The sequence below is a fragment of the Aptenodytes patagonicus genome, chromosome 8 (assembly GCF_965638725.1).
Source record: "Aptenodytes patagonicus chromosome 8, bAptPat1.pri.cur, whole genome shotgun sequence".
NCBI classification, from domain to species: Eukaryota; Metazoa; Chordata; class Aves; order Sphenisciformes; family Spheniscidae; genus Aptenodytes; species Aptenodytes patagonicus.
The window spans coordinates 22,008,524-22,025,462 of NC_134956.1; the positions used below are offsets into that span (position 1 = coordinate 22,008,524).

The window sequence follows — 16,939 nt, forward strand, 5'->3', positions numbered from 1 at the left end:
AAGCTCTATTTCCTTTTGAAGGCATAGTGACAGCCCTTACAAAAAACCCACATGTATCATTTGAAGGCATCTCCAATTTTTACAGAGGAAACAGAGGAGAAAGTGTCTTCTGGACCTTTCTTCAGCAGAGTTTTTGCAAGAAACACCTTGACCCAACTCCTGCTAATTCACTTCTGTCTTCCAGCTTATGCTCCAGACTCTATCTGCCATCTACTTCATAGACCAGATCCTCTCTCTGAGGTTTTTTTTAGCCTACAATAGTGTCCTGAAAGGTACGCAAGGACTTTGTGCAGTTCATTCTGAGCTGTGGAAACTTTTTCGACTTTATCAGCCGGGGCCAACTTTTGGGGTGACCAGAGCCCCATCCTAGGCTGCGGAGGTTGCTCGAGTCTCACCTCAGATTGCTTTACAACGCAGAGGCAATTGCCCATGTTCTGACACTGTCAAAACCCAAACAGGAGTAGTAAGAAGGCTTAATGGTTGAAAAGATTTGTTTAAGGGGCTTCTGACTGCTGGACACACAATAAGGTTACATGTTCAGTAGGTTTTTTTATCTGTGTTTTGTTTTGTGGTTTTTTTTTTTTTTAAACAAAAGACTGTTAGACAGCTTTTTCTGCCAGAATATGGCAATTCTTCAAAAGTGAAGCATTTGACAAAGAAACGTCAATGTAATTTTGTTTTGAAAGACAATTGGGCAAAGCCACAACATCTTGGTAACATTTAAATGTTCTATCTTGACCTTTAGGAACAGACTGTTTCGATATTCAATTTCATCATCACTTTCTATGTAATTTCTAAATAATATAGGCATAATCTTTAATAGATTTAGTATAGTTCTGAAAATCTAAATCAGAACTTCACGTTTTAATAAAAAACACAATTCAGAGGTTCAGAAGTTCAAAATTCAGACATTTAAAGTGTTATAGTCTTTCCTGAATGAAAACATTAGATCTAAAAGATAATAATCTACCTTTAGAAGGGACATTTCTAAAGTGTTTGTTTCCATTCCCACTTGGAAATGGGAAAGTTAACAGCATTAATTTCCTCAGGGACAAAGAAATTCTGTTCCCAGTCTTGTTAGATGACCAATGCATAAACAAAATCATTTGTTTCAACATAGAAAAGATTAGATTTTTGATAAAATTTTAAAATTGGCAATGAGAAGCTTGGGTTAATCTGTTGTAAGCAACTCTTTGTCTATTTACTCTTGATGCAACTTAGAAAGAGCACTGACATTGTCTAAGAGAAAAATTCAGTGAGGAAATACCAAAAAATTCCATTTCAAATTTTATTCCTAATTAAAAATAGAACTGCTAATGATAATGCCTGTCTACTTTAGAAGGTGCTGCAAGGCTTAATTAATTGTCGGTAAAGCTCATTTGAGATGCTCACACAATGGAAGTATAAAATTGTTTATGTTAATCAGGAGGATGACTATGAGAGCTCTGAAATGGGAGGGGAGCGCTCACCATACCGGCCCCATGGGGCTTCCATAGGATGCTTGGCATTTCTATGCACATCCCATGAGTTCCCATAGTCCTGCTGTCCTCATTTTACAAAGAAAGAGCAGACCAGGACAGCTGAGGCGCCTCCAAGGTCATAAGAAAAGTCCTCCAAGGAGGTTGGGTTGAACCCAGATCACTTAAATCAGGTCCAATGAACCATCCTCTGCAAATGAACGATGGAAACCTCCTCCTCTCCTCTACTTTTAGGAGGGACAACATCTTCACCTCATCTACTGTTACTTCATCTTTCTTCAAAGGTGTCTTAACAGCCACCTCAAGTAAGAGCAACCTCATCATTGCCACTCAGCAATGTCTTTGCGTGGGCTGACAACGAGCACAGAGGTGCAGTCACACAGCAATGAGCCACTGCGCCTCAACACATCCAAACTGCATTGCGGGGAGGGAGGAAGCAGCCCAAAACGATTGGTGCTGTGGCAGAGCCATTGAGGACATGCCACCAAACTCCTGGTGCAAGTTCTCCACAGTCAGCGGTTGTGCTGGAAACCAAAGGGGATGCACGAATGCGCTCCCGGTTTATAGGTGGGGAAAATTCAAACTAAAAAAATATAGGTGGGGAAAATTCAAACTAAAGAAGGTGCACACTCCTCCTCTTTTGTTGACTGAATTATTGTTTTGGTCTTCTCAAGGCATCCGCATGCTGCTGTGTGTTTTTGCCACCTGACTTCCATGTCCTCTCCCCTTGCCATTGCTCAGACAGGCATGCAATTAATCCCATTACAAATGAATGGATTTACACCGAGATTACCTTAAAACATTGTGAAGCAATGCCTATGACACAATTGCACTTTTCTTGGCAGAAACATTCTGAAAACTGCTGTTTCCACTTCTATCCCCTGTGAATACAAATGACTTTTGCTTACTAATGGAAAGGCATTCCCCTGCCTGAGCTTCACATTTGATCTCTGCTGAAGCAGTCCCAAGAGGAAAAATGGAAATCTAAGAAGGTTTGAAGTTTATGTGTAATCAGGATTTATGTCTGTGCTACTTTAGACAAGCAAGTTTCCCTTTTCTTTCTTTTAATACACGTAAAATATGGAGGGGTAGTTAAATGTTTCAAGAGGACAGTCACTGCTGGGATATAATCTGAGTGTCGACTCGCATCCTATAAGATTAAGCTTATGGAGCTCAGGAAGCAATTGTGGGACCCAGGACTAAACAAAATTATTTCCCTTCCTGTTCTAAACCTAATACCGAGTACTGACCCAGTTTTCAAGAAGAGAGGTTTCTGATTACCTGACAGGAGCTCATATTTCTACGAAAAGAATAGCAAGAGCACATTTAATCTTTTATGCTACTAGTATGACAGCTGCACTTTCACTCTCTCAGCTTGCTTGAAGGATGATCAACGCAGAGCTAATTTTTATACATTCAAGATTTCCAGATAGGAATATGCATAAACTGTAGTAGCTGTTTATCTGATTCAAGCACTAATTGTGTGGGTCCTAGCATGAGTACAACGGGAAAGCAGTGTATTTCACGGTTAATACCAGTGAAGAGACACGCAGTGCTTAGTGGATAAAAGGCTTGTAGTCCCAGCTGGGAAAATAGTTCCATTATCTCCCAGCTGCATAGACCTTCCATACGGCTCCGTTCTGCCTCGATGAACACTGTGGCTTGCTGAGAGCTTGAAACAGTTCTGCAGAAAATTGTAAAGATCCTGAGACATTTCACTGTTCAGATCTGTAAGTACAGAATTGTGCTGTCTACTGCAACGTGAATAATGCTGGGGGAACTGCATTTTCTGTGGGTTTTTTTTTTTTCCTTCCTCACTAATTTTCATTAGCATAAGGGGTAGAGAATGAAGAAAATTCACTGCTTTATTTATGCTATGTGTCTGTAAATGGCTGATGCTCCAAATGTACACATTCTTGGAAGAGAAAAACGTATATAATGAATTTGTATGCATGTGAGGTCTGAGTCAAACAGAATAGGAGACTGTGCTAGTAACAGACACCACAGGTATATTATTTGAGTATATCAACAGCTCTGTGCTGCAGTAAAACGGACAACACAGAGGATGACAGTGCTAATTTTGGCACTTTCATATGACTTTCTACAGCATATTAAAAGATGAAGTGGGTAATGAGAGCCTAATCTAATTACTACCAGCTGAAGGTGTAAAAGCAATAAACATAAATCTTCAGGAAAATTTATGTCAGTCCTAAAAAGAAAGTTTTCCCTGTTGCTCATTTTGACAATTAAAAAAAAAAAATCAAGATCACAATATGTACTGAACTTTGGTTTTTGCATCCAGAGATTTGCAAGAGTTTTAGTTTTGATGTTGTCATTTATCTACGCTGTATGTCAAAGCTTTAAAGGCAATGTAATACTTTATAAAAAGTTTTTGAAGTCTGTGGTTCCAGAAGCAAGCAACTGTTTGACTAGTGCTTTATGGTAAATGGTATATTCCCATAGTGCTTTTTGGGTGAATACTTTGATTTGGACAGTTGTTGCATGTGTAAAGGGTCTCCTCCAACAGCTTTTGCACAATCAGGCTCAATGCTAACAATTTCTTGCAGCACTTGCATATCTGAATGACTAAACAAGATGAAAACACTCTGCAGCCTATTTAAATAACAGTTAGTTGTCCTTTTGTCAACACTGCAACCATTTTCAGATAAATATTACAAGCTAAAAATCCGACTGTTTACTTCTCTGAAGTAGCATTTCCTCCTCCCCTCCTTTTATTTTCTCCCTCCAAAGAGGGGGGACTTGTCAGACTACTCCTTCCACATCCAGCATTTGGAAAGTTCTGTAAGTTCAGGGAGTTTTTGTGTGTGTGCAACTAAACCCTGCGGTGTTTGTAATTCCAGGCACCACATCACCACAAATAACCCATCTTCATCAGCCAGCTTTTGCTTTGGTGCTCCAGAGGCACTATGTCAGTGTTTCACGTTCCACGAGTCTCTGCTTCAGAGGTTTTATGTCACTAAAAAGTCCCAAATCAGTACCTATATGAAGTTACCAACTTCCATATATCACATTTTATTGTGTAAAAAAGAAAAATAAAACACACCAATGTATGCAGCTATAGTTTTCAAATGCTGGTGAGGTACTGATTGCCATGTATTAGAAATGTTACCTTCCATGCTGAGGATAAAATTATAAATAATATATAACAACTTAAGTGCTTTAAATCAAGTAGGAGACATGTCTCTTTTCCTTTTCTTCCAGCTTTATGATCAGTATTAAAAAGGTTTGCGGTGCATAATAAACTACCCTAAAATTAATTTCTTGCAGCTGAAGCAAATATTTCCATCACAGAACAAGGTGCCAGCATCCCCAAGGGGACTTGAAACACAAAGTTGTGTGTGCGCATTATGTGGGCATGAAGCACTATTTGTATTTGAACAGAAAATTTTCATTAGAAGGATGTTTGTCTCTCTCGTGAGTATATGAAAATATATCAGCTCTTCAAAATGGCATTCAATTTTTTCTTTTCCCCCAGAAACTATATTAGCTGCATGCTACTACAAGACAATATTCCTTTTGTTTAAAATCGTGACCAAGTTTATTCCAGAGAATTGCCACAGATTGCCTTCTACTAACCCCTGCCCAGAGGTCAGCTAGATGCTGCTCACCTTCCTGGCACGGGGCTTGCTCAGGAAGACCGAGACGCAAAAACCATCTTAATTCTGCCCTGCTTCCCTGCAGCCTCCCACCCTGCCCCTGGGTGCAGCCAAGCCCCTCTGACCTGCTGCGGAGGAGCAGACTTACAGGGAACACTCTTACAGAGGATCAACACCAGAAAGTCTGGCTCAAAAAGTCCTTTATTCCTTCTTACCAAAGGCTATGCTCAAAGTCGATTATAACTAGGTACATGGGCAAGTTTATAGCCTAATCTTCTAGGTAAGAGGCAATCTCTTTTTGAGAAGTGAAAACACAACTTCAGGCAGAGTTTTGCAACTACAGCTACCTGTGCTGGCAGTTATCATCCCTGGGACACCAAAAAACCTGCTTTGTAGGAACACATCAGTATTTAGATGATTAGGTGACCTTATTTCCACTCATGAACTAGCAGACTTCTGCAAACCTCTCTTATTTACACAAAGTCTTTCTACAAGCGCAGAATATGCAAGAGAAAACACCACACCATTAAAAAGAGAACCAAGTAGCTTAACCAAGTAGCTTAATCGTGGAAAATAAAAATAACCCCTAGCAAAATAGATCAGGACATTGTACTTACAGTTCTCCATCTTGCTGAGAGAACAACCACACACAACTAGCGTGAGACAAAGCACCAGAGATACAGAAGACCCTACCTTAATGCCAGGAGGCTGCTAAACAGACCGGGTCAGCATAAAGTGCTAGCAAGAGGTTTTTGCACAAAAACAAACATGGGGACTTGCACACATCAGCTTCAAAGGTTTTCTCCAGACTAAGGTAGAGAGGAAAAGCCTGAGTTTTGCCATACCTTTCTGCTCTCGGCTCCATCTCCTCTCCCCTGAGGAGCTCCCGGTGGGCTCCCTGCCCAGCTCAGCACCTCCCACCATGGCTCTGCCTGGTGGGCCAGGTGCAGCTGACCAGCACTTTCTTCTGCTTTTATTCTTGAGGACAACAGGTGTTTCCACCCATTTGTTCAGGGACTGTAAAGTTAATTGTCCCATCAGAAATAATTAAAGACTCTTAACAGCTCACTCCATTTTTAGTAATTTGCCTTACAAAACTGCTTTTTTGATGTTTTTTCCAGTAGGAAATGTTTTACTAAGGTCTCACTAGCTCTGTGACTTCACTGCCGAGTTAACTCGGGTAACTCACCTCTGCCCAAGCCTAAAGCGAGGGTGTCCCTATAGCAGACTCTTGCCTGCGGTTACTGTCGTCTCTGTGTTCTGACACTCACCCACGTGAGTTTTTTGGCATAGCTGGGTCCTGAAATCTTCTAGGATTTGTTCCCAGGCAATTTGATCAGCTTCAGAAAGTGTGGGAAGGGCACAGTAGGAGAAACACTCGAGAGATCTCGTCTGAGCTCTCCCCATCGAGCAGGCAGCGTCCAGCCTGACTCGCTCCACACTTCCCTCCTTCCTCCCCAAGATGCAGAGGCCTTCTCTCGCAACACCTCTAAAGCCAGACAGAGGATTGCATGCGTGCAAGGTCTAAAAAGTAACGGGAAAGGACCTGCCTTGAGTCACCTGAAGAGGGAAAAGGACAAAACAATGAATCACTGGCACATACAGAAAGGAATCACTCTCCTACTTATACATGATTGAATTTTCATGACTACAGCAGTCTCCATGCTCTGTTTGAGGACAGGAGACAGATGATGTCTCTTCTGTATTGCTAGCAGCAGCTGTGCAATATTTAATCAGGTTACATGCTATTGGCATATTTCCTGGTTTGCCTTTTTGTTTTTTTCTTTCTTCTTTTCTTTTTTTTTTGATCCTGAGTGACTCAGTATTACAATCCTCCTATATTATTATCCCTTGGGCTGATGCTGTGAGTTGGTCAACTTGTTTTCAGGACAGTGGTGGAGCATGGCTCTGTCCACACCGAGGATGTTCTCTAGCCGTACCACCTTGCTTACCGCGGCTGGGCGCTGCGGGCTGTGGGCAGGAGCCCTGCAGTACGGCTGCCACCGCTCGTGTTCACCCTCTTGTCAGCACCCAAAGGGGTCTGGGAATGGGCTCTGCCATGATCTCGGGCCCTCGTGGAGCTCAGTGCAGGAAGGAGTGATGGGGATTGACTGACAGTCAGTGTGAGTAGGTACTCACAGGTAGCCATAGAATCATAGAATAATCATAGAATAGCCATGTGGGGCTTTTTCAGGGGGGTCTTCGTATTTTGGGTTTCCTGCAAGAAGGTATTTTGGGTTTTCCTGTGGAAAAACTCCACAGTATACAGTGCTCAGGAGAGCGACTGAGGGAGAGGGATGGGGAGGAGGGAGTGGGAGAGAAGAGTAATTTCCCTCACTTAGACCCTCTAATATGTTTCTAGACTATAAAGGCAAGAAGAAATGGACAAAGACGGTCAGAAAGGCAGTTTGTTTTATTAAAATTCTTGACACCATCTGCTGTAATGCTCTTGTTAAAAGAGATGGAAAACAGCAGAAAGATGAGAGAAACTGTGTTACATCCTTGCTTTTTACATAAGAATATGGGAACTAATATAATTGGCTTCCAGATAACTGTTTTTATTATCCATATACAAACAAGAGTGACCCAGCTTCCCAGGTACGCAATAACCCTCTCCGGGCTCTCATCACAGTTCCCACCAGAGGCAAGATTCCTCAGAAAAAATACGAGAACTGTTTCATATTTGGTAATGAATTAAGCTTTCCCGTGACCGTAACCAAAGCACGAGGATCCCAAGTCCCTATCTATGGTGATGCCTGCAAGGAATCTCTTATTAAACTTGTGCCATGGGGGAAGGCTGCCTGGAAAACAAGGATCCTCTGCTATCAAAAGTAGTGTAATTTTATTCATTTCCATTCCGGTGTGGACGGGGCTGAAGTAGCCTGTCTCAGAGGAGTTGGTGGTCTGGGAGCCAGGGCTATCATCTCACGTATGCAATCTTTTGACGTGAAAAAAACAACAAAAAAGATCAGTGGTTAATTTGCTGCTCTGGATCGGGTAGGTGATTACCCACTGCTCTTCTGGCTGAACCTTTCTCATGAGGGTTTTTCCAGGGTCAAAATGACCAAAGCCTGGGGTAGGTCTGCCCCCAGCAGCCAGCAGTCTGGGATTAGGACACTCTCCAGGATCACTAGGTAGAGCAGAAATTTCATCGCTGCTCATAACCTTGTGCCTAAACTCCTGGCTATTCTGGGACCTCGCTCCAGCAGTTTTCTCATATGTTTGAGAAATCTTCCCACAGAAAATTTTGTCAGAGCTGGCGTATTTCTGAAGAGGTTGGACTTTGATGAAACGGCTGAGTGCTGAGCGTGAGAGCTGTTGCTATCCCACTGCACTATGGACCGCGTGCGTTCATCTTTTCACAGTGCTCAAACTCCACTGCTAATAGACTTGGGGAGAGGAAGATTTTAGAGGATTTTAGAAGATTAATGAGGAAAATGCTCTCTATTCTGGGCAAAGGACACGCTAGGCTGGGTTGTCAGCAAGTGTGAGAAGTCAACTACCTTTCACCAGCACCTTTTTTTCTTCACATCCTTGTGATTAACATTGGGAATGGAGAAGCTGAAGCTCCGCACCAAGTTTCCTACAGTCAAATGAATGAATTTTCAGATGTTTAGTGATTATTTCCCCTTCAAACACATCTTTTGCTTTTGTGCATTTTAGGCTTCATCCTGTCCCACTGCCTTGTCCGTTGTGAGGTCAGTCCACCAAAAATAGGCCTGGCTGGACCACAAAATATTTGTCACTGTTTCTGAAACCCTGGTGCACCTTTACCAGTTCGAATCCATTTCTCCCAGACATTCCCTCTCAAGTAATGTATATGCTGAGTTTGGCGTATACAGCATATATGTGGTACGTTTGGTGAAAGAAATGGGGATGAAAAGCACTGAAGTTTCTGCAACTTCATCTCTTCAAGCAGTTCCTGATAATCCTACCATAAAATTACAAAACCAGCAAGACCAAAGCAAACCTCACTATAAATTGTGCTTCCCCCATTTGTAAAGGAATCCAGATAGATAAAATGTAGATTTTTATCACCTAAATTAGACAGCTGTGCCACATGGACTATCCAGCACCCTGCATGGACTGTTTCCCACCCCTCAGCTGAAAACTCTCAGTCGTCTTGGTAGACAGAATTTGGGCTTGTGTGCAGTGACCTATGCTCCATCCCTGCCTTTCCCAGTGTCTTACAGCTTCCAAGGAGTCTGTCCTTGAGCCAGGTAAGGAAACCAAGCATCTTATTTGCACTGTGGGACTGTTCTCCACAGACAAAGCACATGCAGACTTTGGAGAGCCATGCATCCAGTGCAGTTGCTCATCATCCTGCGTGCCTCAGTCGCATTTCTCTGGCATGTCCCGTAGCAGCCACTATTACAACAACTATTTCTGATGCTTGCTTTAGGGTCGGGTAAGCCCTGGATGGTGACTGCTGTGTACTGGTTTGTTTTGCATATCGTATTGTAGCTGGTCCCTGGTACTGCAGCATTTAAGCTCTCCTCAAACTGATGACATTCTGTTAATTTCCTTAATTCAGGCACTTAGCCCCAAATGGTTTCGTTTTTCTTACGTTGATAATAGCAGAGAATCTCTGCCATCACCGGCAGATCTGGGCGCTGAGGAAATTTCTCTCCCAGAAATTGTTTTGTCTGCTGGTTTAACAAGAGCACTTAGGCTGCACAGCAGGTTAGAGGTTTTACCCCTATTATACTCACTTAAACTGCCACCTTTTTCTCAGCACTGACATCATTAACTATGACATATTGTTGAAGCCTCTCCACAGAGGTGACCCAGTCCTTTCTGGAGCTATCAGACAAAGCTAAAAGCCATATATATTTTTAACCCTCTCCTTTCCAGTATTACTCGTTCTGAAGCCACTGAAGGTCCAGGCCTAATTTCACTGCCCTAAACCCCCTCTGGTCCCTCTGTTCCACCATATCCATGAGTTAGGTCTGTATTTTCAGTCCTGGCTCACTTTTCCCACCCAAAGATCCATACTAATTAACAATATTTGCTAACTATATAACTGTGTAATGCCCGGCCAGCTGCATAGCCATCTGTTTGGTGAGGGCATAGCCACAGAGGAAAGACTTGTTAGAGGGATCCTCTTCTACTTACAAGGAAAATCTTCATTTCCTACACAGTTGAAATAGGAACAATTCATGCATTGCTTTGTAAAAAGCTTACATAAAAAGTAAACAAAGCAAAAAAGAAAAGACTCATTCTTCAAGGAGATAATTCTTGTAGGACTAAATGTACTATAAATATTTGTTGTCATTGCTGTTTAAGTACCAAGCAGCTCTGACCAGGATAAGGTCAGGCTGGTACCTGTGCAAACATTCCCCACGGAGCACCCCTGCCCCAGGCAGGAGGTATGGTATGGTGAGAAATGGAGTACGGTGAGAAATGGAGGTATGGTGAGAAATGGAAGCATGGTGAGAAATGCACCTCGCTCAGGTGTGGCTGCCTGAAAAGCAGATAGCAGAGCTGTGACTGAGTTCATAGCGTATCCTCAGCGTACCCTTGCCTTCCACTGCTCAGTGAAGGCTCCTGGCTCCGGCAGCCTCAGCTGTCACCTAAGACTTTCTTTTCCATGTTTGCTGGGGGGGCAGCTGAGCAGAGGGCTATAAGTTTATTGCACCGTTTGGCCACTTTTCCATGTGTTTCTGTCTGTTAATAGGATCGCTCACCCCTCGTGCTGCTGCCGTGCCCCAAACACCAGTCTGTGCTGTGGGGATCGTCCTTGCCGCAGTGGCAGGGATGCTTCATACCCCACTGCGGCACCACCTCCATCCTCTCCATCTGAGACATCATTGGCTTTTAGTAGCCACCTGAAGCAAAGGAGAATCCTGGCTTGTGAACCCATGCACAATTGCTGCACTTCCAGCCAGGAATAAACTGCTTTTAAGCTAAATACTCCTCTGAGGACACTGAGCTTGGGGGAAGAAACGTAACAGTGCTGTATCTAGTGCGAGCAGGAATAAGTGAGCCTAGTATGTACTGGATAACTCTAGGAAGACATTGGAAAAGCAGTTGGAAAGAGGAGGGAGGGAAGGAAGAACAGCGGTGAACACGGCTAAACAATAGTGGCCTCTTTATATTGTAGTAAATGCAATGTTTTCAAATAAAACATACGCTACTGCAGCTATGAAGACTGTAAAGGCCTCCAAAGCAAAAGCTTTGTCCGAAGGCAGGCCGTAGCCTAATACCTCAAGGAAAATGAAAGCTCCAGCGTGTTAAAGCCCCCTTCCATAGCGGGAGTGAGCAGGGTGTGGGTGGGGGCTGTGGTTGGTGCTGGGGCCACCGCGGCGGGTGCTCCCCATCACCCCTCCTGCTGGGTCAGGCTGGGTGCTACGGAGCAGCAGCACCTACAGAAAACACTGAATAATTTATATGACAAATTAAAAAGTGATAAAATGGTAGAACAAAGTAAAGTGGGCAAAGCTCATTAGTGCAATAAGCAGCATTGGGGGCACATTTTAGTCATTCAAACCTGGCATAAAATGGGTGCGCTGGGAGCTGATGTAGAGTCCACTGTTAAATTTGCAGGAAAAATATTTTGCATGTTAATGCAAAATACTCACTTAGGTGAGCCTGGATCTCCCACTAAATCTCAAAGAATATTTGATAACTAGAGACTTGAGGGAAGGCTATTGGTATTTTGGGATGCTCTGAGGAAGGCTATGGGGAGTGCTATTTGGTATTATTCTGTACTTGAGGTATTTCAGCATTAATTGCACAGCTTTACTGAGAGATTACTAGCTTTAAAGTTAGTCTTATTGAAGGTGTTGAATAATGGATGATATTAAACTTTGGGTTAGGGACTCAGAGGATTGATTTGGAAGACATAGGACCCAAAATCAAACTTCTGTCAAAAAATGTTAGAATAAAAGTTATGTATGAAGTGTAAGAACTGACAAAAAGTACCTTACTCACTGATTCAGGTGAAATATAAATGACTGACCATGCCAGGATTTTACCTCTTTGGCTGGCTGACTTTATCAGCAAGATTGATTCAAAATCCATCTAAGCCCTGAAAGGAATTAGCAGGAAACCACTTTGTTTGACAATGCTGAGGGGGTCATTCGAGCAGCCGGAGCAACCAGCAGCAATATCCAAAAATAAAGCCCAAGTCCTGACTAACCAGGGGGGCCCTGTTAAGTGCAGTGAAGTATAAGTCATACAAACTTCTCACTCATGTCCACAGATGCAGAAGAAGTATTTTGAGAGGAAAAAACCCCACAAGTTAGAAATTGATCATGAGATACTCTAAAGCTGAATCACAAAGGTATCGGTCACTGGTGATTTTCTAGACTGTCCTGCAGAAGGTTATATCATAAAATATTGCAAACTTTTTTGTTTGTAAACAGGGCAAAATCAAACATGAAACAATGCTATATACCATGAATGCCTGGGTGATGTCTGTGACCATGACCTTTGAATGAGTTAAAAGTAGTAAGGAAATGTAAGTGCAAGTGCCACTGAAATAAAACCAGGTGAGATCCTTATTATTAACTTTCCTTATGGGAGCTCACATTTTAAAAACATATTGGCCAAATCAGGAGGTTGAAAATAGAAAATTTATTAAGAAAATACATCAGGAAAAGCACAATTTTAATAAAACCCTGTGAATAATCTCAATTCCAGATTTTTTTCTTGTGTATGGGGATGCCCTAGAAAACAACCTGCATCAGGGCTGGGGGGGAGCGAGGGGCTCCTGGATGCTGTGCCCTTCCCACGCACCTCTCCTCTCCCTGGGGGGAGCGAAAGCTCCTCTGCGTGGACTGTAAATATACAGCTTGTTTTCAATGCAAGAAGTGGCCAATTTCCTTCCTAGAACTGTCCCCCTCACCAGCAGTGTATGGGATTTCTTTCTTAACCAAGTGGTTAAAGCCGGTATTTCAACTGAATGTGGGATGGGGTGTTAAGGACAGAGTTATAAAAGGCATTCAGAGGAGTTTAACCCAGATCACTGTGGGCTGATTAGGACACGTAGCATCATGTGAGACCATCCTGGGGCCATCTCTTGCAACTTTTTGTTGACTGTCCATTGCCAGCATAGGCAGCATTAGCAGCGTTGGGTATAGCAGTTGAGGGAGTAGCCAAAATTTACACCATCACAGGAAAACCATGTCACTCACTTCAAATGGCCGAGAAACTTGAGTGTGCTGGACTACAAGTGATCTGAGAGCTGACGTGAGCAAGGCCACGTATGCCTGAAATCCTCACGCATTTATGCAGAATGAGGGTATTTTTCAATCTCTCATGCCTGGTCAACAACCACGGCCTTAAATATATTTTTAATTTTATTTCTGATTATTTTTATACATATTTTAGTGGCCCCTTTTTTTGCATTAAGCTTAACAGCTGTATACACTATTACAAATGCATTGTTACCTGTCATACCATTTATACCATCTCATTTATTCTGAACAATACAGCAGCCCACGCTATAATTCATCAGAATCAGACACTGATTATTGAAGTGGGTAATTGCGCAGGATGTGGCCTGGTGATCAACCCTGGGCAAGGCATAGTCCAACAGACAGGACCAAATACAATGAATGTGATTGCAGTGAAGGTGTTTGCCGTTGATAGGTTGCATTCCGCCACGCAACGTAAATCACTGGAATATGGCTCGTAAAATATTGGTGCCTGAGTCTCATCTGCCAACAGGTGTGTAAAATAATACTGGTCCAAATGCACAGCCACTGTTGCCCTCTTCTGGATGGAACAGTGCTAATTAATACCAGTAATAACAGACTTGTTTGTGCCTCACCTCCCTGCTTTAAGGAGCAGTAGTTTTTATTGCATGTCTCTGTAAAGAACATGTACACCTGCAGTCCTTCTACTTTATATATATAAAGTCCTTCTACTTTCAAGACACATATCTCTCTCAAAATTCAGCCAAATACAAAACATTACTATGAATCCAATCAATGGCCTTTCTCTGGACGAAGCCTTCCTGCCATTTAGTCTTTCACCCATATTCTCCTGATTAAAAAACCAAACAAACAAACCCCCCAAAACCACGATACCACTACCTAGGCTTGTAAATATCTCTATAGATCAGGGGGAAGCACAAAAAAAGGCCAGTCCTTGAATAGGTTGTTTTGGAAGATATGTCATGAAACTAGTATAACTTCTGTGAGATTGATATAATTCCTATAACACGAGGTTTTATACAGGGGCAGGGAAAGTCACCGGGTAACACCTCAGCATCCCTGTCAATTTTATTTCTGATGCTGCAATGATATACCTTGCATTTTTTGTCTGTAGCTTTCACTTTGTAATTGCACATGTATGTCTAATTGCTGTCCAAGTTTAGAGTACCAATTGTTGGCCACCATTGGAAATGGTATACTGGCCTTGGTGAAATGCAGTCTGCATCCATAAGAAAAATATCTGTGTTCCCACAAGTCCATGAGGTAGAAGACATAGCCTCCTTGTTCCTGCTTGGTTCCCATCGAGCACTGAAAGTTATTTGGTTTAAAGTGCTGTCGCTTTGATATCCCCTCCTGTGGACTCTGGAGTGTAAATGGTCAAGTGAAGATGGCTTTGCAGCCTAACCATGATTCTCATTGACTTTTTCTCCCACAAAACTCTGCATTTCAGAAAGCAGATGATTGTGCAAAACAAACAGCGCAAACTCTTGATTTTTCACCCACAGTTCCAGGCAGCGCTATCACTCATACAAACAGTAAACCGCTAACATCTCGCAGTGGGAATGTGGCAACAGAGGAGCTTTACAGAATCGTCTTGCAATTACAGCCCAGTGTCAGAAGTTTTTTCTTGGCTTTGTGGTGAACCTCAGTGCTAAGCTCCTCGCTGGAGCTGAATTGCAAGGTTTTCTCAATCATGCGTGGGGAAGAGACAAGGTGAACTCTAGGCTATTTCCAGGAATTTGATTGCATTGTTCAGAGACGTTTCTGGTGGCTACACTTTTAAAAAAAACTGTAATGGAGATTTCTGTTTTCCTTTTATTTCAGTGTTTTGGAGAAACAGTAATGCTTTGCTTTTCGGTAAAATTCAAATCAATGCAAACCTCATAAACCAATAAAATTTTATAGATTATTATCTGACATGTAATTTGTTACACAATATCTATGTGACTTCTGTTTATTGAGACATAAAGACTTTACTTTTTTTAAGGCAGATTTTATGTGAGAAGGGCATAAAAAGGAATAACCTTTCATACCTATTGTGCCATAAATTAAATTACCCTTAACCTAAATCATTTATCATGTAGTGGCAGCCTAATGAGACCAAAATAAAGAGAAACAAACGGCCTGAAATTTTCTTGAAGGGACAACTTTTATTTATATCAGCACAGTCTTTTGCTCGTAGCTTCACAGGTTGGCCACATGGATTTTACAGTGGATAACATCAGATGCTCTGAGCAATAACTGAAGAGAACTTATGTGGCTATAAAGCTTGTGAAAGGGACTTTTTCACACTTGAACCACGTATCACAGGATGTGAGTGTGGAAGAGACGTTATAGGATAGTCGCATACTTTATGTTTATTTTCTGGTAGTAACTTTCTGCTGGATGCGACTAATGCAAGGAAGGGAAGGAAGCCTTCGTTTCTGCAGCACATCTGAACAGCAGCCTGAGGGGTACTCAAATACAGATCACCAGGGCTTTCGTGATTTGGATCAAGAGGGTTAGAAAACCTTTCAGGAAGAATGATACCTACCATACTTGTGAAATACACTGGAATGTATTGTGCTTACTACTAAGATGTTCTTTTTCTAATATAACATTTCTCTGTGCAATATACATTGGCCTGTACACGACATTATTTTTGCCAGTGTAATTTCAAAGAAAAGGAGCAATACTTTGGAGTAAATGCAACTTTTTTTTTCTTTTTTTTTTATTGAGCCAGACACACCTGCATAAAAGAAGCTTTTACTCAGTAGGTCCTGCTTGAAGTATGAGTGCACTGACCTACAGATACACACAGAACGTATAAGCCTATTTACTGCAACATGTGATTGTATCATAAGCTAAGTGAAGATCCAAATCTTCAGAAAGCTGATCCAAATCTTACTGAAGTCAGTGGGATATGTTTCCCTGACTTTCATAAGACTGAATCAGACCTTGTATGCTGCTTACTAGCTACATTAATTACTGTGTGATTTACCCTCCACATAATGTAATTGTGGTTGATATATTCTGATGTGTACAGAAATTGAAATACGTGTTGATGATCTTGCACACTGATGAGAACTGATTTGCTTATTAAGGAAATAAAAGCTAAAGATAGTGGATCACTTCAGACCTGGTGCTTGCTATTTCCCCTAAGGGATGATGGATTTTTCTAAGAGGAGCAGACCAAGAGAGGAATATAATCAATCTATTTGTTGCTCTTAGCCTAGAACTGGTGAAAAATTTGATTTGTGTGACTATGTAGTAGCAATATTGTTTTATATGTCAAGAAAAAAAAAATAGTCCATTATTTAGATCATCACCAGTAAATGGATGTTTTCAAGAACGAAATGCAGGTCCATCATCTTCTTCTTATCATCTCTATTCAATGTCCTAAGCTCTTGCTGAACCTATAACATATGCTGCTAGAGAAAACCCTGGAGTGTGAGAGAGGCTGAGTCAACGATCAGTGACATGCAGCGTAACATCAGCAGAAGTTATTAGTGCCCACATGCAATTTATGAGTGCAATCAAACATGCGGATGACAAGAACTTGGGGAAGAGCTGCAGTATCCCAGGAAACAATCTGCATTATTAAGAACATAACTCTGGTGAAAGTATGATTAGCATACAAAACTACAGACACTTCACTTCAAGGTCCTCCTCAATGTCTCTTCTTCAAAACAGGAAGCGCATT

General features: G+C 41.9%; 1 protein-coding gene across 3 annotated transcripts in view; it reads left to right on the forward strand.

Moving 5' to 3' along the window:
- The first annotated feature begins 3,068 nt into the window (after positions 1-3,068).
- Positions 3,069-16,939, forward strand: part of CNTN6 (contactin 6) — a 158,117-nt gene continuing 144,246 nt past the window's right edge. For all 3 annotated transcript variants that reach the window (XM_076346681.1, XM_076346682.1, XM_076346683.1), the window contains exon 1: positions 3,069-3,208. The gene's annotated coding sequence lies outside the window, so the exon portion shown is untranslated. The remainder of the gene's footprint in view (positions 3,209-16,939) is intronic.